Here is a 21,554-nt window from a genome sequence, read left to right as displayed (position 1 = left end):
AAGAGAAGTATGATACTTCTTTCAAGGGGACACAAGCTCAAGATGATCTTCCACCACAAGACTACAAGCAAAAAGGCAAGGACAAGCTTCAAGAGGAAATTGATGCATTTGAAGAAGCTCCTAAGACCTTAGTCAAGTGGATTCCCAAGACTACTTCAAGTTCCACTTCATCAAGTACGACTACAACTCCAAGGATTCCCATCAAGATGGTGTGGATCCAAAAGAAGAAGAACTAGAGAGTTCTTGAGGGTGACTCCGCCAACATACTTCACTCTTATCATTTTGGCAAGAACAAGTGCAATCAACTTCCACATCTTGCACTAGTTCAAGGAGTCACAAACCCTCTTGTTGGTAAGACAAGGAACAAGGTAACCTAAAAGTTTTCATGGACATCATCTTGTGTGTGCATCACTCTATGTCTATGGATATCCTTGTTTGTACCTTGTGGGACTAACCCATGTAGGTATTGAAAGTGCAATTCACTCAAATGGATAGCTCCAAGTGATCTACATCAACATTGAGCATCCACATCTTCAACATCTACATGAAGTCATCATCGACAAAACCCGAGGTTAGTTCATCCCTCTAAGGGGGGATATCACATCTAGGGGGAGCTTTACTCTAAGACTTGAGCTAAAGCAACTCTAAAGATGTGAACACAACAATGCTTTATGTAAAAGTGGTAACCCCACTTGAGCTTAAACGATGAGTATGACCTATGATCAAGTGTTCTCACTTGACTCCTAAGTCAATATACTCATATATAGATGACCTTGTCATCGCAAATTGCTTGATAGATGCTAGAATTGGTTGTGCATGCCTTGTCGCATATTTCAATTGCCATCTTATTGTGTGAGCATGTTGGTTGCATATTTTACTCATTCGAGGACATCCACTTGTTGTTTTGATTGTTTGGTTTTATTTCCTTTTGCCAAGTGGATGGACAAGAATGCCTAAGAACCTCCTCTAGCTATCTATGCTTTTCTCGTCTCAAACTCTATTCATGCTACATCACAAAATTTGATCAAGTCAGATTCGAACCACTCTGTGTGAGGAGCGCTCGGAGTCCCCGATTCGTCATAGACTTAAACTTCCAAAACCTCTTTATGATTCTCGGTCTGACCGATACCCTACCTTCGGTCCTACCAAGATCATTAAGTTGATCTATGTTTTCGATCTCGGTGCAACCGATTTGAACCATTCGGTCACACCGAGTTGCAACAACTGTATACAGTTTTGCATCTCGGTGCCACCGAGTTGTTCCACTCGGTCACACCGACAGGGTCGGGCTATATATAGTCACGGGCAAAAATTTGGAAATTTCTCCGAACCGCTTCGCCCGCGCGATAGCCTGCTCTGCCAACTTGGTCTCCGGATCGTCTCCTCGCTGCCAGCCGCCTCCAGTCGTTGGTCTCCGTCGCCGTCAACAGAAATTCAACCCCGCCGTTGCCGCCGTAGCGAGTCTCCGCCGAACTAGGGTATGGACTCGATCTTTGTGCTATTCCCCAATCCGATTCTTAGCACATTGTGATCATCATGATTCTTGCCACGTTTGTTAAACTTCTATCCAGTCAATGAACTCGTAGATTAGGTTTAATTTGAAAATTTTAGGGTTAGGTTTCCGCCGAAACCATCTCGGACCCACCGAGTTGAAAAACTCGGTCCCACCGATTTGGCTTATGCCATTGCACAAGTGAGACTCGGTCTGACCGATAATTACTTATCGGTGTGACCGATTTTGGAACTCTGTGAAACCCTAGCAGTCTCGGTGCCACCAAACTGTGACTCGGTCTGACCGAGTTCACTAGTTTAGGTGCCAAAACTGCTTCGGTATCATCGAGTTTAGAAATCGGTAGATCCGAGATGCTTTCAGTGGGAAACTAAAACTAAGTTTTTGAATTATTCTTTTGCAAAAATCTCTGCATTTTGTGATGCTTATCCACTCTATCTCATCTATAACCTATTCACAGGGTCAGCAGTCAGAGTTTGCATCATGTCAGACCAAAGTGATAGCCAGAACTTGTCAGAGCAGCAAGTGCAGATGAGTGAGGGCACTAGTCCCTAAAGTTCCTCAGATGATGGCAGCATGAGCACCCCTAGCAATCTGCCTAAAGCTGCCACAAGACAGAGAAAGAAGAGAACCTCAGACTCAGAAGATGAGGATTATGTGGCAGAAGAGGAAGCAACTTCCAAGAGAGTTGAGCCAGCACAGGGCATAAAACCAGGGATGAAGATCAAAAGGCCAGCAGGCAGGCAGCCTATGTCAAAGGCCAGAGCTTCAACTGAGAAGCCCACTCCCATTGAGCCAGTTGCTACTGAAGGCAAGAAGAGGAAAGAAAGGGTGAAGAAAACTGTAGCCAGAGTGCTTGGCAAGGCTTCCATCATGGAAGATGAGGAGGAAGAAGAAGAGGTAGCTGCATCAGCACCTAAGGCACCCAAGCTGATGGGTGATGCCATAAGAACAGGGGCAGCTGATTCCAAGGCCAAGCCAGCTCCAAAGCCAAAGCCAAAGAAGAACACAAGAAGCATCCCAGCTACTGGGAAGAACAAGGCCCCAGTGCCTGAAGCTGCAGAAGAAGAAGAAGAGAATGTTCTTAGAAAGCTCAAGCCCAAGATCCCAGACCACAACGATGCTCATCCTGTGGCTGAGGATATGAAACTCGGGAGAGATTCAGGGCTCTGGAAGTGGAGAGAAGCAGACCCGTATGCTTCAAGGAGAAGGACTGCAGTTGACTACAGGTTTCACACCAAGGAGCAGCAAGACTTTTATGAGACAGTGCTGCTAGACAAGAAGCCAATTGTCTGTGATATGAGATGGGTTGATTGGCAATACATCAAGGACAACAAAGAGTACTACCCTGGAGTGCAGGACAGCTTCAAGGCATGTGGAGTAGACGACTTTATTGGGCAGAAGCTCACAAAGTGGAACGAGGAACTCATCATGCAGTTCTACTCCACAGCCCATTTCTATCCAGATGGCAGGATTGTATGGATGTCAGAGGGTACGAGGTACCAGTCTACAGTTGCTAAATGGGCTCAGCTGATTAATGCCCCAGAAGAGCATGACGATGACTTGGACATTTATGCCAAGAAGAAGATGGACCACAACTCAATGTCAAACATGTACAAGGAGATTCCAAATGAAGCACTTAATACGTTCAAGTTTGGCTCAGTACACTATCTTCTGTCAGGGCTGCCAACCATCAACTGGATTCTTAGGCACACCCTATTGCCCAAGTCTGGAGATCACAAGATGATCAGGGGCCACCCGATCAACTTGCTTCATATCTTTGGCGTGCCACAGAAATTCAAAGTCATGAGCCTTATGATTGAAACAATAAATAGGACAGCAGCAGACCAGAAGAGGAGCTGTGGATATGCCCCACAGATTCAGGAGCTCATCAACTCTAAGATGGGCACGGGCATATACTTATTGGACAAGGAACACCTGCCCATCCGTCCAGACTTTGAAGATAATCAAGTGGTCATGACTGAGAATGAGCCATCATCTGCCCAAGCACAAGCCAAGAAGGAGAAGGCGAGGAAGGAGAAAGCTGCCAAGATGCCTACTCAAGAGGAGGCATCTGAATATTTCCTGAAAACCAAACAAGAGCAGCTTGGTTACTTGATTGCATCCACCCTGCGGATTGAGCAAGGACTAGCCACCCTAACTCAGAACCAGGCAAGCTTAGAGAGGATCATGGAACAAAAGTTCTATGACTTGGATGTCAAAGTGACAGAGATTCAGACTGCAGTGGAGCAGCTCGAGGATGACATGCAGGAGAGGAGAGGCAAGACTACAACTGATGCCTTTGCCAGAGTGCCACGAGGTCCGAGGTCGTCTGCAGTGCCAGTTGCTGACCCCAGAGCCACCACGTCTGCACCAGCTACAGCCTCAGTTCCACCAGCTCCAGCATCCACTTCAGCCTCGACTCCGACCACGTCTACAGAAGGCTTCGTCCTTGGAGTGCTCCGGACTCCACCACCACCTGAAGATCAAGCCTGAGTGTCGACTTAGCACTATGCATTTTCTAGGAACTTTTTGGTAACTTGTTGCCAAAGGGGGAGAAATGTATAGATCATAGACTTCGAGAAAGAGTGTTGCTTTTATTCTCTCTTGTTTTATTTGGTAGTTTTTCGAACTTTGTTTACTTTTGTGTGAGATACTATGTCATTGCTCGTGAGACATTGATGATCATGTGTTTGATCATAAGCTACACTTAATGTTTGCTTAATATTATCATCTTATCTATCTTATGTGATCATTCACTATTCTTGGTGATGAGTGCATGTATTTCATTCTTATCATTTTAAGCGCTCCACCAAGATGTATGTGACATGGAAGAGTAACCCATGACTCTAAATCTTTGTGCATTTGCAGTCCAAAGCAAATTTTAAATATGCACAAATTTAGGGGGAGCTCTTACTTGTCACATACTTCTCAAAGCGACGATATATTTCATGCTTATTATCATTTGTTGAAGCTTTGATCTATATGTTGTCATCAATTACCAAAAAGGGGGAGATTGAAAGTGCAACTATCCCTAGGTGGTTTTGGTAATTCATAACAACATATAGCTCATTGAGCTAATGCTATTCCAAGATGACTATTTCAGGAAAGCTCAATGATTGGCATGGCATGGATGTGAAAGTGGAACCCTCAAAATGCTAAGGACAAAGAATTGGCTCAAGCTCAAAAGCTCAAGACTCTTCATTTTATATTTTAGTGATCCAAGATCACATTGAGTCTTTAGGAAAAGCCAATACCATCAAGGAGGGATGAGGTGTTGCTTAATGAGCCTCTTGCTTCATGTGCTTAGTGATATGCTCCAAAACCCTCAACTACTTTCCCATATCCACATACGACCTAAACCCTAAGCCAAACTCGGTCCTACCGATTCTTTCTATCCGGCGCCACCGAGTTTCACTTGTCATAAGCCACTGCCAAACCCTAGCAATTCGGTTCTACCGATAGGGATCTCGGTCTCACCGAGATGGGATTGCAAACTCTCTGTTTCCCTTTCGTAACTTTTTGGTCCCACCGAAAGAACGAATCGGTCCCACCAAGATTGCAATGTAAACTCTATGTTTGCCTTTTGTAACTTTTCGGTCTCACCGAAAGAGCAAATCGGTCCCACCGAGTTTGCCTGACCAACTCTCTGGTTAGCTTATTACCAAACTCGGTCTCACTGAGTTTGTGTAATTGGTCTCACCGAGATTACGTTATGCCCAAACCCTAACCATATCGGTCCTACTGAGTTGCATGTCAGTCCCACCGAAAATCTCTAACGGTCACTAGGTTTACCTTTTCGGTCCGACCGAGTTTGTTGATTCGGTCCCACCGAGATTGGAAAACTGTGTGTAACGGTTGGATTTTGTGTGGAGGCTATATATACCCCTCCACCTCCTCTTCATTCGTGGAGAGAGACATCAGAACACATACACAATTCCAACTCATATGTTCTGAGAGAGAACCACCTACTCATGTGTTGAGACCAAGATATTCCATTCCTACCATATGAATCTTGATCTCTAGCCTTCCCCAAGTTATTTTCCACTCAAATCTTCTTTCCACAAAATCCAAATCCTATGATAGAGAGTTGAGTGTTGGGGAGACTATCATTTGAAGCACAAGAGCAAGAGTTCATCATCAACACACCATTTGTTACTTCTTGGAGAGTGGTGTCTCCTAGATTGGCTAGGTGTCACTTGGGAGCCTCCGACAAGATTGTGGAGTTGAACCAAGGAGTTTGTAAGGGCAAGGAGATCGCCTACTTCATGAAGATCTACCGCTAGTGAGGCAAGTCCTTCGTGGGCGATGGCCATGGTGGGATAGACAAGGTTGCTACTTCGTGGACCCTTCATGGGTGGAGCCCTTCGTGGACTCGCGCGACCGTTACCCTTCGCGGGTTGAAGTCTCCATCAACGTGGATGTAGGATAGCACCACCTATCCGAACCACGGGAAAAACATCCGTGTCTCCAATTGCATTTGAATTCTCCAAACCCTTCCCTTTACATTCTTGCAAGTTGCATGCTTTACTTTCCGCTGCCAATATACTCTTTGCATGCTTGCTTGAATTGTGTGATGATTGCTTGACTTGTCCTACAATAGCTAAAGTCTGCCAAGAACTAAAATTGGGAAAAGGTTAAGTTTTTATTTGGTCAAGTAGTCTAATCACCCCCCCTCTAGACATACTTTTGATCCTACATAAAGGTGAACTCCTTCCCTTTGAGCCATCCTCAAATACGCATATTGGATGGGTCACTCTTTCATTGTTGTCTCCTTCTTGTTGTCCACATGATACATCTCGCAAACGGAGGAGCGACATTGCAGATTGGCTCTATGGACCTTCAAAATGAGGAGCGCTCAAACTTATTGGATGCACCTTTGAAACTCCACTCATGCCACGACATCGAGCATTGGTATACCACTCCGGCGACACCTTGGAGTACTAGTATTGCAACATGTCTTCAACTACGTCCAACTACAAGTCCGTCCACGACAATCGTTTCCATGGTGATGAGGATCATGATCCGAGGTTGGATCTTTCCCAAGGGGGGAGATGATGTGGAGCATCCTACGATCATCCACATGTCCACTTCGACCACTCCCCGTGAACCAAGGATACATAAAATGAGACCTCTACTATTCGCCATTGGACACAAGGTGAACTCGCTCCTCTCTGAACCATCACTTTCCACATGTGAGACATGGCTACTACCTCAAATATATGTGCTATGCATGACCAGGAACAAAGAGGAAGACCATGGACAAGACGGCGAGGACACGAAGTACAAGGACCAAACAGAGAAGTTGTCCGAGATCTACAGCCACCGGACAACCGGCCCTTACCGGACGTCCGACGACCATCAGCCACCGGATGACCGACAGTGTCCGGAAATCCGACGATGGCTTTCCCGAGCCAAAACGCCGGACGTCCGACAAGTACCGAATGACCGAACCCTCGTGAGCCACCGGACGCCCGGTACCTGTCGGATGTCCGACGCCAGTCTGTGCACAGTGTATCAGGCCGAGCCCATGTATCCCTTCGCCCTCACTTACCCCTTCCTGGCCCTAGACTACATATACTCCTCCACCCCCACCTAGTTAGGGTTAGTGTTGTGTTAGCTCATTTGTGAGACAGAGCTTCGCTCATCCATCCGGATCAATCCACGAGAGAGACCATGACCCCTCTTCAGAGAAGATCCACTTGGATTCAAGACCTCCTTGAGGAGAAGACCATCAAGACCTCCTCACAGAGAAGACCGGTTACCACTTGTATCGTCCTTTGTTGACTTTGGATCTTGTATCTCCTCTCGTGTTTCGAGGATCTAGCACATGTGTGACTTAATATTGTTGGTTTGAGTGTTTCTCTTTGAGCCCCTTTGTGATTTCCCCTTGTGTTTCCCCTCGTGTTCTTCATGTTCATCGTGGGATCCGCTCCTTTCGTGAAAGATCGGGCCACTAGGGTTCTACCCTACATCAAACCCACTCCAGGTAAGAACACATCCGTTCATCCTATAATATTTAAAACTAGATCAGTAACAATTGTAGGGGAAATGGGTTTATGGAAACATAGAAATCACCAATGCTTATTTTGAAAAACTGAAGAAACATGTTAATTATGACATATCTTCTCAAAAAGATCAATGTGCAAATGAATTAATTGCTACTGAGACAACAACTAAATTCTGGAACATCAGAAACTATAATTAACTACAAAAACGTTACAAGTTCTTACTCGTGTACAATAAATAACTAATTGAACATTTTATGAGGAAGGTAAATATAACGGCAACAACATAGCGACAGTGTTTGGGTGACAACAAATTGATACTAATAGGTGTGTACATGAAAAATTTAGTAACATAGAACAAATAGGACTAAGGTCGTCCACTATGTATGCCAAAACAAGGGTAAAGACAACTGTTGCTACATCTCGCACTGGTGCCCTGCAGTGGCGAGCCGATGCAGCGGAAAAAAATCAGGGACCCGGAGTTCGGAGCATGTAGTTGCTTCGATGCCCAGTTCCTTCGTGCCATAAAGATTTAGTATTTTTACTGCTTGGTTGGTTGGATGTGTGGACCAAAGTTGGCTGCACAAACTGCTAAAGCGGTGCCAAATAATTTTCTAATGGCACCGCTGATGAGATGGCAACAATTTAAGATACTACGTACAAACTGTGACACTGTCTTAGGATGCGTTTGGTCGTAGGTGTGGTATGAATGGGTTGGGACCATGACAGTGTCTGAATCACATCTAACAAATGATTTATAACAACGAAAGAGGGTCTAACCTTCTCTGCACATGCCAGAAACTTCCTCCCACTGTCCACAGATTCAAATGCAACTAGCTTCATGCATGGAGATTGATGGTGACATCGAGCAGATAGATCTTTAGCCACCCTGCTCCATTCGTTTAATCCTAATGGTCCTAGGGAGGTACAAGAGGAAGAAATGAATCAAATCGACCGCCAGGTAAAAATCCTTTATTCCAAGTCATAGCCCGAGAGGGAGAAGAGGTGTATACCCGGGTGGTGAAGGAGTCGTCACCGGAGGAGGAACCGCTGGAGAGGTCTTTGAAGAAGACCATGGCGACCCCGGCGGTAGGATGCGAGACGACGAGAGAGAGGAAGCGGCTATAGCTTAGGAAGGAAGGAGGAAATAGGGAAAATGTGACTTGTGGTCAGGGAGAAAAGGGGTAGGGAAGAGGGGAGGGGGCGGGGTAGATATTTTGGCGGTATGCCAAAATTTTAGAAATATGGAGGGAAACTTTGCGCGCGGTGCCGCCGGACCATTCACTTTGAACGATTGTGTGCATCGCAAACGATTCTTCTGCTTTACGCACATGGGATGAGTTTGATAATTCAAATTTTGGTGGAAATTTCCCTGGGTACGTCATGGCATAATTTAACATCGCTTGCTAATTTGGGCACACAAAAGAGCGTACAGCAGACAGACCACACTAACTGAATCGAGCAATTTTAGTAATTAAACAAAGCCAGTTGACCTAAACTTTGCTCTATCAAAAGACCAGCATTAAAAACAAAGCCTAAGTATGCATAATTTTAACAAATCCGTCGCCGCGCCGACCTATGCATCGCTGGTGTGAGATGAGATGTTGATGACTTGTCCTGGCGACATGCCGCCGTTGGTGGACTCTGCGTCCCCCCTGCTGAAGTCGATCGCATCCTCGTCCTCGTCCTCGGTGCCGCCCTTAAGGTTATAGTACTCGTAGTAGTGGCTGCGCCATAGCTCACATTGGTACTCCACCGATGAGTCCTCAATGGACAGACTCTTCTCTACCTCGACCTCGGCCACGCGCAACTCCTCCTCTGGGCACTCCTAGATCTTCGTTGCCTCCTGCATCTCCAGCTCCCACTCGGCAACCTCATGAGGAAGCAGGTGCTCCATGGCCACCGCCGCCTTTTCGGACGTGGGTTGCATGCTGGAGTCCGAGGTGGCCTGGAATATCTTGGCATGTGCATCCTCGATCTTGGCGTGGATGCCCTCGACCCAGGCTAGGGCGATATCGGCGGCATGGACGGCAACTCGAGCGCTCTCGGTGTTTGCAGCCGCCGTCGCAGCAGCAGCTGCAGCCGTCTCGGCTGCTACAGCTGCCCTGTCGGCTGCCGCAGACGCCCTCTCGGCAGAAGCGGCTGCGCTCAATGCGGATGCGGCGGCACTCTCGGCGTAGGCGGCCGCGCTCTCGGGGCAGGCGGCGGCGCTCGGGGGTGGGGGGAAGCGACCATCGTACGGGCCTTCACAAAGCATTTCCACGGCGTCACCTTTGCAAGAAGGGGGTGCGGGAAAGGGGATCGGGATTCATGGATTCGGGGGTTGTCGACACTGGAGTAGACGAGCCGGCGAAGCTTAAGGAGGGAGACTTAAATAGACCCAGATATTTTCAGCACAAACGGTTCCTAGAAAACAACTGTGTGTCATGTTGTAGATATTTTTTATTAGCTGTGAAAGACGAATTTGGAGTAAAGTGGCAACAGATGGTGTTTTAAATGTACGAGAAAATTTGTAGTACTAATACAACTGTCATGTCAAATTTTGGAAAATTTCAGGGGTCATTTGACCTTTTAAAGACATTTAAGTGATTTTCTAGCCATTTAATGACCGTAATTGAAATTTGAACTACATGTACGTGCAACAGCTAACCATAACGGTTTGAAAACTCATATTTTGTGTACTCTTGTGTGATTTAATTCCATGTGCAGTAAATTGGAAGGAATTTTCAGACATACCGGTGTAACGGCTATGACACAATTAAGCATGGAGTGACATGGCATTTTAATTCTAAAATTCTGAAAAAAAAATTCAAAAACACATGAAACTTCGGTTGATGTAATGTCATGCCACCAAGATGATGTGGTAAACAATTTGGCATGTTTAACGAAAGTTTGGACACACACCCCTCACAAACCGGAGCAACTCACTAGAAGGCTTGTGGTTCCGAGAGGGAACAATGCATGTTTGATGACGAACGGGAGATAGCTTCCTCTTACGGCCTTCAGTTTTCTTTCTACGTTTAACATGCACTACTACAACTGTAATTTGAAATTTTGGAAAATTCTAGGGGTCATTTGACCTTTTAAAGACATTTGAGTGATTTTCTAGCCATTTAATGCCTGTAATTCAAATTTAAACTACATCTACATGCAACGGCTAACCATAACGGTTTGAAAAATCATACTTGTGTACTTGTGTGCGGGTTAATTCCATGCGCAGTAAATTAGAAGGAATTTTCAAACATATTTGTCTCACGACATGGACACATCCATATGTATGCATGGAGTGACATGGCATTTTAATTCCAAAAAATTAAAAAAAATCAGAAACACATGAAACCTTGGTTCATGTAATTTCATGCCACTAAGATGATGTGGTAAAAAAATTGGCATGTTTGACGAAAGTTTGGACACACACCCCTCACAACCCGGGGTAACTCACTAGAAGGCCCGTGGTTCCGACAGGGAACAATGCATGTTTGATGACAAACAGGAGATATATATATAGCTTCCTCTTACGGCCTTCTACGTGTAATGTGCACTACTACAACTGTAATGTGAAATTTTGGAAAATTCTAGGGGTCATTTGACCTTTTAAAGACATTTAAGTGATTTCTAGCCATTTAATGACAGTAATTCAAATTTGAACTACATCTACATGCAACACCTAACCAAAACGATTTGAAAAATCGTATTTGTGTACTTGTGTGCGAGTTAATTCCATGTCCAGTAAATTAGAAGGAATTTTCAAACATATTGGTCTCACGGCATGGGGTCATTTGACCTTTTAAAGACATTTAAGTGATTTCTAGCCATTTAATGACCGAAATTCAAATTTGAACTACATCTACATGCAACGGCTAACCATAACAGTTTGAAAAATCATATTTGTGTACTTGTGCGCGAGTTAATTCCATGTGCAGTAAATTAGAAGGAATTTTCAAACATATTTGTCTCATGACATGGACACATGCATATGTATGCATGGAGTGGCATGGCATTTTAATTCTGAAAAAATTAAAAAGTATTAGAAACACATAAAACCTTGCTTGATGTGATGTCATGCCACCAAGATGATGTGGTAAAAAATTTGGCATGTTTGACGAAAGTTTGGACACACACCCCTCACAAACCGGAGCAACTCACTAGAAGGCTCGTGGTTCTGACAGGGAACAATGCATGTTTGATGACGATTGGGAGATAGCTTCCTCTTACGGCCTTCAATTGTTTTCTAAGTCTAACATGCACTACTACAACTATAATGTGAACTTTTGGAAAATTCTAGGGGCCAGTTGACCTTTTAAAGACATTTAAGTGATTTTCTAGCCATTTAATGACCATAATTCAAATTTGAACTATATCTGCATGCAACGCCTAATCAAATTGGTTTGAAAAATCATATTTGTGTACTTGTGTGCGAGTTAATTCCATGTGCAGTAAATTAGACGGAATTTTCAAACATATTTGTCTCACGGCATGGACACACGTATATGTATGCATGGACTGACATGGCATTTTAATTCAAAAAATTAATAAAATATCATAAACACATGAAACCTTGCTTGATGTAATGTCATGCCACCAAGATGATGTGGTAAAAAATTGGCATGTTTGACGAAAGTTTGGACACACATCCCTCATAAACCGGAGAAACTCACTAGAAGGCTCGTGGTTCCGAGAGGGAACAATGCATGTATGATGACGAACGGGAGATAGCTTCGTCTTACGGCCTTCAATTTTTTTCCTATGTCTAACGTGCACTACTACAACTGTAATGTAAAATTTTGGAAAATACTAGGGGTCATTTGACCTTCTAAAGACATTTGAGTGATTTTCTAGCCATTTAATGACCGTAATTCAAATTTGAACTACATCTACATGCAACGGCTAACCATAACGGTTTGAAAAATTATATTTGTGTACTTGTGTGCGAGTTAATTCCATTCGCAGTAAATTAGAAGGAATTTTCAAACATATTTGTCTCACGACATGGACATTGTTGACGTTCTGGGAATGGGGGTCCCCAGACTTGCCTGCCTGCGGCCCACGGCGTGACTGGGCTAGCAGGTTCGTACGTCCCATATTCATCGACGAGGTATTCAAGACCCTCGCGAGGGACCAAGCCTCGTGATGCGGATGACGCAAGACCTCCTCAGGAGCAGCCTCGCTAAGCAGGCTCACGAGGGGTGGAGAGATCAAGGCAAGGCAAACCTCGCGAGGTCCTCGTGACGTGACCATGACGATCGAGACCAGGCGGGCGACAGCGCGCGCAGCGTCCTTATTTCCTCTTTGGTGCCAAGGAGGCAAGCGCAAGCGCGGAGTACCGAGGCATCAAGGAAGGTTTTCCATATCGGTGCAATGAGACCAAGACCGACGGGACGACAAGATAGAGGTCACTATGGAGCCCAAGACGGCGTCACCACCAGAGCCTTTTGCAGGCGAAGACTGCTTTTGTCAGGATAAGCTGTACTAGCTGTCCCCTTTCAAATTGGCCGTTGTTGGCTCCCTTCCCGCTCAATATTTGGGGAGAGGACCAGGGCCTATATAAGTAGAACTAGCCACCACAGTAGGGGGGCGACGAAAAGAGGAGAGGGAGGACTCATTCAGAGGCATCTCATTCACACAAGTTCACCAAGCACAAGAACACCTCATCCTTAGGAGGTTGTTCTTCCCCTTGTACTGTTCATCATCAGCCCAAGAGGCAATCCACCACCACCACATTGGATTAGGGTATTACATCACAATGGTGGCCCGAACCAGTATAAATCTCGTGTCTTTGTCTTGTGAGTTCGTCGAGTTCATCCACGAGATCTTAGAGAGTTAGGGTGTGGATCGATAGGGAGAAAACCTTCGCGCGCACCCCAGTGTTCGAACCTCGAGGGTTTTGCCGGAACCTGTGATCCGACATTTGGCGCGCCAGGTAGGGGTGCGCTGGAGCCTCTTCCCTGCCAATCGACCCACCGACGCTCCACGGCCCCGATGTTCGGCGATCCAATGGCCGACTCCGACCGCTGGGCAGCCTGGACAGCTCGGTCGGCGCCACCTGCCCATGAAGACCTCAACCCCGCACTCCAGGCGGCACAAGCGCCACCTAACGCTGCGGGGTGCAGGCGGCGCGGCCAGGCGTCGTCCACCCTCACTCAACGACAAGCGCAAGCCGCTGCAAGGGTCGCAAGCCACGCCGCAGCAACGGCGCCACACACCCGGCGGGAGCAGGCGAACATGAGGGCCGCGCTCATGGTGGCGCGGGAGTTGCTGCGATGCTGGCTGATGGAGAGCGGCCACGACGCACTGCTGGAACGTGTTGCTGAGCTGCTGGATGCGGCGATGTCAGGAGCGCCGCCTTTTTGCTATCTGCTCCCTTCCCGAGCCGCTACTGGACCTCACGACGGGCCTCGCCGCAACCACACGCCCTTGGGTGCGCCTGGGGGCTTCATCAACACCAGGACGGCCGACGGCGCCCGGGGCCCCGTTGCCCCACGCCACCTCTGATGAGCATGGGCACGAGCGTTGCCCCCATGGCCCCAGCGAGGCGTCGCGCTATCATCCTCAGGATGCCGCGCTGGGTCGGGTGGCGTGGAGTGTGGGGCACTACGGCGAGGTGTTTGGGGTGACAGCCCCGGAAGCCTATGTGCCCCGCATGATGGATCAGGGGTACACGCCGGAGGACAACCCTGACTCGTTCCTCGGGCCAGGATGGGAGGAGGAGGCGTTAGGAGCTGAAGCCTTCCAGGAGCTGCCAGAGAGCCCCGCCTGCCGCGCCATCGACCACAGATACAGGGTACCATTAATCCCTCAGGGGCAAGCTTACGCTAACCATGAGTCACAGATGAACCAGGTCATGGCGCCAAACGATGGCTCCGGCAAGGCAATGCCCGCCCTGACAGGAGAGACCCGCTGGGGGCTGCGTGGACGGGGCCAGGAGCAAGGCCCCTCCCCGTGTCGCACGAAGCAAGGCGACGCCCGGAGGTAGGCCCTCTGCCGGGGTGGCGACTGTGACCTTTCCCGGCAGAGGACCCGTGGTCGCCGAGGGCGCCGCTGGTGTCCCCTCTGCCCTCGTCGGGCCGTCCTGCTTTCCGGTCGTCCCAGCGGTGGTAGGGGGTGGCACAAGGTGGGGCCCTCGTTGGGCGATACGAAGTAAGGCTCACACCTGTGAAGATCGCCGCCCATGACACTCTCACGTAATAATGAGTGGGGTTGTACACGCCCTAGAGCCTCACGAGAGCCGCCCTCGGGCCTCGGGGGCTCCCTCCACGCCCAGTGGCAGCACTTAGCTCCGCATAGGGCTGGACCAAAAGCTCATAACTCGCGAGCTTAATGAGCGCTCGATAGTTCGGATCGTTAAGCTCGTAGGTCGCTTCTTAATGAACAGAGCCAATCATTTATTTCAGCTCGTTAAGCTTAATGAGCTTAATGAGTGAGCTAACGAGTTTCACGAGTAGCTCGTTAAGCTCATTAGTAACAACACAACACATGTTTTCATCTTACCTGACAGACTTTTATAGCACCTTAGCCCATCTATTCAATCTAATCGCCATATGAGGCAACAAACTACTGCATTTCTTTTTATAGTCACCATATTTCGTCTTGAAAACCACACCTACACGTTCATCTTGTATATCATAGCACATTATAGTCTGTTAACGAGCGCTCGCGAGCTTAACGAGCTTCAAACGAGCCGAGCCGAGCAGGGTTTTCTGCTCGTTAATCTTAACGAGCCGAACCTAACGAGCACGAGCTTAACGAGTATGAGCTTAATGAGCCGAGCTGCTCGTTAGTCCACCCCTAGCTCCGCGCTGGTGAGAAGACGTCGAAGACTAGACTAGGCACTGGACGCGGCCATTTGCTTTGGATCTCTTTTCTGTAACCCTGTCTTCTGGATTTGGATTTAAGTTGAAGTTGAATTTTATTTGATGCGCGCGGGGGATGCCTTTTCTCATTGGAGCTATTTCTCGCAGTCTCGTTCTTGCCTTATTTCGGAGTTCGCGCCAGTCGCTCCCCCCTCGCGAGCCGGGTTGGGCATGAAGCACACGAGCCACGCGCCTACTGAGCCGTGGCAGTCACTCGCTTATCGCACGCCCCTCTCGGGTGTGGCGACGAATTCCTCGGGAGCTTCTCAGAAACCCACAATCTCTTGAGCCGGTTTTGGGCTCGCCTAGGCTAAGGTAAACCGCAGCAACAACCCTGCCCTAGTATACGTAAAGCTCGTGAAGACGCGTACTCAATTTTACACAAAAGGGTGAAAGCAGCGATTTGTTTACATGAGGGGCTCCCCCTCTCAAAATGCTCTTACAATCTTCCGGGGCCACGCCCAAGTTTTCACAGGGTAAATAACAGGGAGACGAGGAATCAGCCGCATATGTCGCTCGCCGCGTCCCCCATGTCATCATCAGACGCGCCGCTGGCGTCGCTGTCACCATCATTGGCGTTGCCTCCACCTTCGCCGGTGCCGACGTTGCCGTCATCAACCACGTCGCCTTTGTTCGCCGCAACCACTACCCTGTCATTGTCAGAAGCGAAGGCCCTAACCAGCGCATCCACGTGGTCTTCAGCCCATCGCGCCAAGTCGCCTCGGATGGCTTCCAGCACGAGAGCAATGGCGGCGTCAAAATCGAAGTTGGGATCAATGTTCCGGAGGTGGCTGAAGACGCGGGAGAACAGGCGCCCAAGCAGACTGCGACTTCTCTCTTCCACAAGCTGGCAAGCCCTATTAGACTGGGCTTCCAGGCGCGTCACCACGTTGGTGAAGAAGTTCGGGTGACTGGCATAGTCATTCGAGTGGGGGTGCGGTGCATTCTCGTCACAGATGAAGCCCAGGGCGGTATTAGCCCTATTCCATAGGCCCTGAAGCATGGGGGCGTGCTCGCGCTCCAGCGTCTGCCGTTGAAGCACTTCCTCCCTGTTTTGCCGCACGACGGCCTCGGCGTCATCAACCCGTTTCCAAAGATAAAGTAGCTCGGCACGGGTGGAGGCCAAGTCCGCCTGCGCCGTGACCAAGGCGGCAGCCGTGGCCTCCTCACGCCTCTCCGCCTCATCTAATCTGGGCCTAAGAGCGGCGGTCCTGCCTGTTGCCTCAGTTCCCGCAAGCTTCAGCTTCAGGTCGTGCCAACCTTCAAGATCTGCACGAACCTCGGCCACCCAGCGGTCGACTTTCTCCTAGACCTTGGCCTCGCGAGCCCCAAGGGCATCTTCCGCTTGGGCAACTTGACGCTCCCTCGTCTCCAGTTTCTCAAGCTCGAGGCTACGCTCCACGGCTTCTAGAGCCAACGCCTCCTCGCGCTTCCAGACCTCCTCTTCCTCGGCAGGCGTCCCCCTTAGTGACGCGAGGGCGGCTTTACGCGCCTCCACTTGCTGCTCGAGGGACGCACTCCAGGCGTGGAGCTCCCACGCGCGCTTCTCCGCAGCCTCGCGACGGCAGTCAGCTTCACGAGCCTCCTCCAGAGCTCGGGAACAGGCCTCATGGGAGGTTGCAAGGGAGGCCTCGGCCTTCATGTTATCTAGCTCGCACTGGTTGCGCCCGAGGTTGATGGCCACTTTCAGCATGTGCCACTCCTCCGCCAACCAAAGACCCTCGGCCTCAAGGCGCGCGTCGACACCCTCAAGTTCTTCGCCGAGTCGGTACATAGCGTCCACCGCCTCCTGGAAGAGCTCATGACGAACGATGCTCTGCTCGTGCTCGAACTCAAGCGCACAGCCCATCTCGCTCTCCGCTATAGGGGCTATGGGCGACGCCCGGCGCGGCGCCCCCCTCTCACCAGGGGGCTGGGGGCTGGCGCGGCCTGAGACACCAGCCGGCCCTCACGAGGGGCCCGAACCGAGCAAGGCCCGCTGCTTGAAGAAGACCCCAGGGTCGAGGCCAGCCAGCTGCCGACCGTGACTAGGGGAGGAGCCCTTGGCACGTCCGCTGCGCTCCGAGCAAGGCCGCAAAGAAAGGACGGCGAAGGCGCAAGCTCAGGGTGCCTTGATGACGGACCAACTCCCATGGCTGAACACACGTCGTGGGCAGTGCCCGGGCCTGCATCGCTGGAGCTTGGCGGGTGCGACGGGACGAGAGGGAGCTACTTCTCAGGATATTTCATGGCCTTGGCAGAAGGGGTCCTGAGGGGACAATCGTCAGGAAAGGAAGGCAGCACACAGAAGATCACTAAGATAAGGTACTTACTCGTCAACGGTGATGTACTCTCGTCGCTTCAACGGCCCAAAGATACCGCTGCTGCTTGGAGATCCTTTCCTCTTGCGGAGCTCCTCGAAGTCCACACAAAGCCGACCGAAGCGCTGAACGTGGCGGCCAGTATGGGGTGTAGCCGGAGAAGTGCTCGAGAGAACAATTTTCATGGGTGCCTGACTGTGGAGAACAGTCGGGCGCCGTCTCACCGCGACTTCCTGAGGCCTCCGGAGTTTCAGCCCCGGGAGCCTCGTGCTGCATCGTCCCAGCGACCGACGTCCCAGAACCACGGGGTCATGAGGACGAATCTCCAGGAGCCCCAGGCAGCGTCCGCACATCAGCACTCGTGCCGCCAGCCTCTGGCAGTGCTCGTCCCCCTGCACCCACATTCGGGATGAGCTCGGCTCCAGCGACGAAGAGGGGAACCGCGCTGACAGGGTTCTCGCGGGACCCCACCAGGCCGTCCGGACGCAGACCCCACTCGTCAAAGGGAGTCATGCTCCCTGCGAATTCAGCCTTGTTCTTGCAGCGGTACAGCAGACAGTTCTTCCCAGGCAAGTCGTCTGGCGAAGGGACACCTGTCAGGACCTTGAGCATCATTTGCCGTGTCCCAAGGGGGAGCCCGGACTCCTGAAACCTCATATGGTCCTGACTGCTGAGCAAGGTCCACATCGGGCGAGAATGGCGCTGAAGCAGAGCAACCCGACGCTTGATGAACTCCTTCACCACCATTGGTGCGGTCACACCGTGGTCCTTCAGCATCCTTAGCCCAAGCTAGACGGGGACAAGACGGGGGCTCGCCAGCCTCTCATGGCCCCAGTCGGAGTGGGAAACGGCAGGCGCTGACAGGGCGTGGAGTAGAGGGCTGAGCACATCGGCGTCGACAAATATCCACCATGTCCGAAACTCTCTCGTGGAGGGAGGAAGCTCGAAGTCTATCCCCGCGCCCGCGGTCGCGGCCACGGCTTGGAAGCTCATGCACCCCGAGCTTTGCCGGGGATCAGTCAGATGCAATGAGAAGAAATGGCGGAGAAGGTCCACAGAAGGAGCGATGCCCACCATGGCTTCACACACGAAGGGGAAGACGGCAAGGAGAGTCACGGATTGGGGGTCGAGATGCAGCATATGGATCTGGTAATGTTCAAGCACCGTGTTGAAGAAGGCAAAGAAAGGGGAATCTGGCCTGCCCAAAGGGCATCGATGAAGATTTGGACCTCGGTGGCCGCCCGAGCAATGCGAGTGCGAGACACAGGCCAAGCCACCGTCTCCCCCACTCCTTGAAACTGGTGGCGAGCATGGGATGCACCTTGTCCACGGCCTCATCGTTGAGCACCAACGATCGGCTGACTGCAGGCTCGGCGGCTGGAGGCGCACTTGGCGAAGACAGAGGCTTCTTCCCCTTGTCTGCTTGTTTTGGCGCCATGGCGATGAAGGAGGCGGAGTGTAGGTCAGATTGGAGAGGAGGAGCAGAGTCTCGAGGAAGCAGAGGGACTGGGGAAGCAAGGCGTAGGTGATGGGGGAATAACTGTGTAGGTTGCGGGGGCCGCATAGCCAGGCGGGTTCCAAGGTAGTGTGGGGAAGCGGAGACGCCCACGTCCAATCAACAGCCATGCGTCAACCGAGGCCGCAGGGGCTGTCCCCTTTCAAATTGCCCATTGTTGGCTCCCTTCCCGCTCAATATTTGGGGAGAGGACCAATGCCTATATAGGTAGAACTAGCCACCACAGTAGGGGGACGACGAAAAGAGCAGAGGGAAGACTCATTCAGAGGCATCTCACTCACACAAGTTCACCAAGCACAAGAACACCTCATCCTCAGGAGGCTGTTCTTCCCCTTGTACTGTTCACCATCAACCCAAGAGGCAATCCACCACCACCACACTGGAGTACGGTATTACACCACAACAGTGGCCCGAACCAGTATAAATCTCATGTCTTTGTCTTGTGAGTTCGTCGAGTTCGTCCACGAGATCTTAGAGAGTTAGGGCGTGGATCGATAGGGAGAAAACCTTCGAGCGCACCCCAGTGTTCGAACATCGAGGATTTTGCCGGAACCTGTGATCCAACAGACACATGCATATGTATGCATGGAGTGACATGACATTTTAATTCCAAAAAATTTAAAAAATATCAAAAACACATGAAACCTTGGTTCATGTAACGTTATGCCACCAAGATGATGTGGTAAAAAATTGGCCTGTTTGACGAAAGTTTGGGCACACACCCCTCACAAACCGGAGCAACTCACTAGAAGGCTCGCGGTTCCGAGAGGGAACAATGCATGTTTGATGACGAACGGGAGATATATAGCTTCCTCTTATGCCTTTCAATTTTTTTTCTACGTGTAACGTGCACTACTACAACTGTAATGTGAAATTTTGGAAAATTCTAGGGGTCATTTGACCCTTTAAAGACATTTAAGTGATTTTCTAGCCATTTAATGACAGTAATTCAAATGTGAACTACATCTACATGCAACACCTAACCAAAACGATTTGAAAAATCATATTTGTGTACTTGTGTGCGAGTTAATTCCATGTGCAGTAAATTAGAAGGAATTTTCAAACATATTGGTCTCACGGCATGGGCACATGCATGGAGTGCCATGGCATTTTAATTGCAAAAAAATTAAAAATGATCAGAAAAACCTGAAACCTTTCTTGATGTAATGTCATGCCACCAAGACGATGTGGTAAAAAAATTGGCCTGTTTGACGAAAGTTTGGACACACGCCCCTCACGAACTGGAGCAACTCACTAGAAGGTTCATGGTTCCTAGAGGGAACAATGCATGTTTGATGACGAACGGGAGATAGCTTCCTCTTACGGCCTTCAATTTTTTTCTATGTTTAATGAGCACTAATACAACTGTCATGTGAAAATTTGGTAAATTTCAAGGGTCATTTGACCTTTTAAAGACATTTAAGTGATTTTCTAGCCATTTAATGACCGTAATTCAAATTTGAACTACATCTACATGCAGCGCCTATCTTGATCTGCGGCGCTCAAGTGCCATGCGCCAAAGGTCTGCTCAACCCTGGCGATGACGCGCATCACGGTGTCGTCCATCGCATTATCGGGGAGCGCCTCGGCCTCGACAAGTTGTGGCGCCTGCTCGTTTTCCTCGTCGATGAGGTTGATGGCAGAGGCAGCGCTTTGGTGGGTTGGCATGCTTGGAAAAGATGGATGTGCTACAGGATGTGCTTGTCGCCTCCGTGCATCGCGCGCCACCTAGGTTTATGCACAATATCGCTGGGTGGCGGGAAACATGTGAGGAAATGGCGGGAAATGGTGGCGTCTTCATAAAACGCCATCAATTAATGGAAACTTAGCATAGAAGGAAAATTGAGCTAGCACAAGAAGTAGACGATGATTAGATGAACACGAACCATGCTAGGGAACCCGTCGATGATGAATTTATCAATCACAAATGGTTGAATACTAACAAGTGTTTGCCCACAACACACACGGCTTATTCCATCACAAACAGGTCGGATGGATCAACTGTATGCCACGTATCGCACATTGTCAAAAAGTAATGCGATAGACCTTCTTTAACATGTGTTAAAAAATAAAAAACAAGGACCTCGAGGTTAAATTAACTCATGGCTGCTCCATCAACACAACTTCGCATCCAGTCACCCATCTGATGGCTGCTCCAACCTGAGCACACTTAACTTGAGAGTTCTCTTACATGATCTACTAGTGCAACAACTAGTCCTTGCTGATATAGGATGCCTCTTTGCATCCTTATGGCGTATCCGGATGACCACCCATCCCCCAATGGCCAATAGATGTTGTGTAGACAGAGCATATCACATACGACTTATTAGAAGCAATCGTCTGTGTTATTATCAGTCTTCGCACACATTT

The sequence above is a fragment of the Triticum dicoccoides genome, chromosome 7A, assembly GCF_002162155.2.
Source record: "Triticum dicoccoides isolate Atlit2015 ecotype Zavitan chromosome 7A, WEW_v2.0, whole genome shotgun sequence".
NCBI classification, from domain to species: Eukaryota; Viridiplantae; Streptophyta; class Magnoliopsida; order Poales; family Poaceae; genus Triticum; species Triticum dicoccoides.
This window is presented reverse-complemented; position numbering follows the sequence as displayed.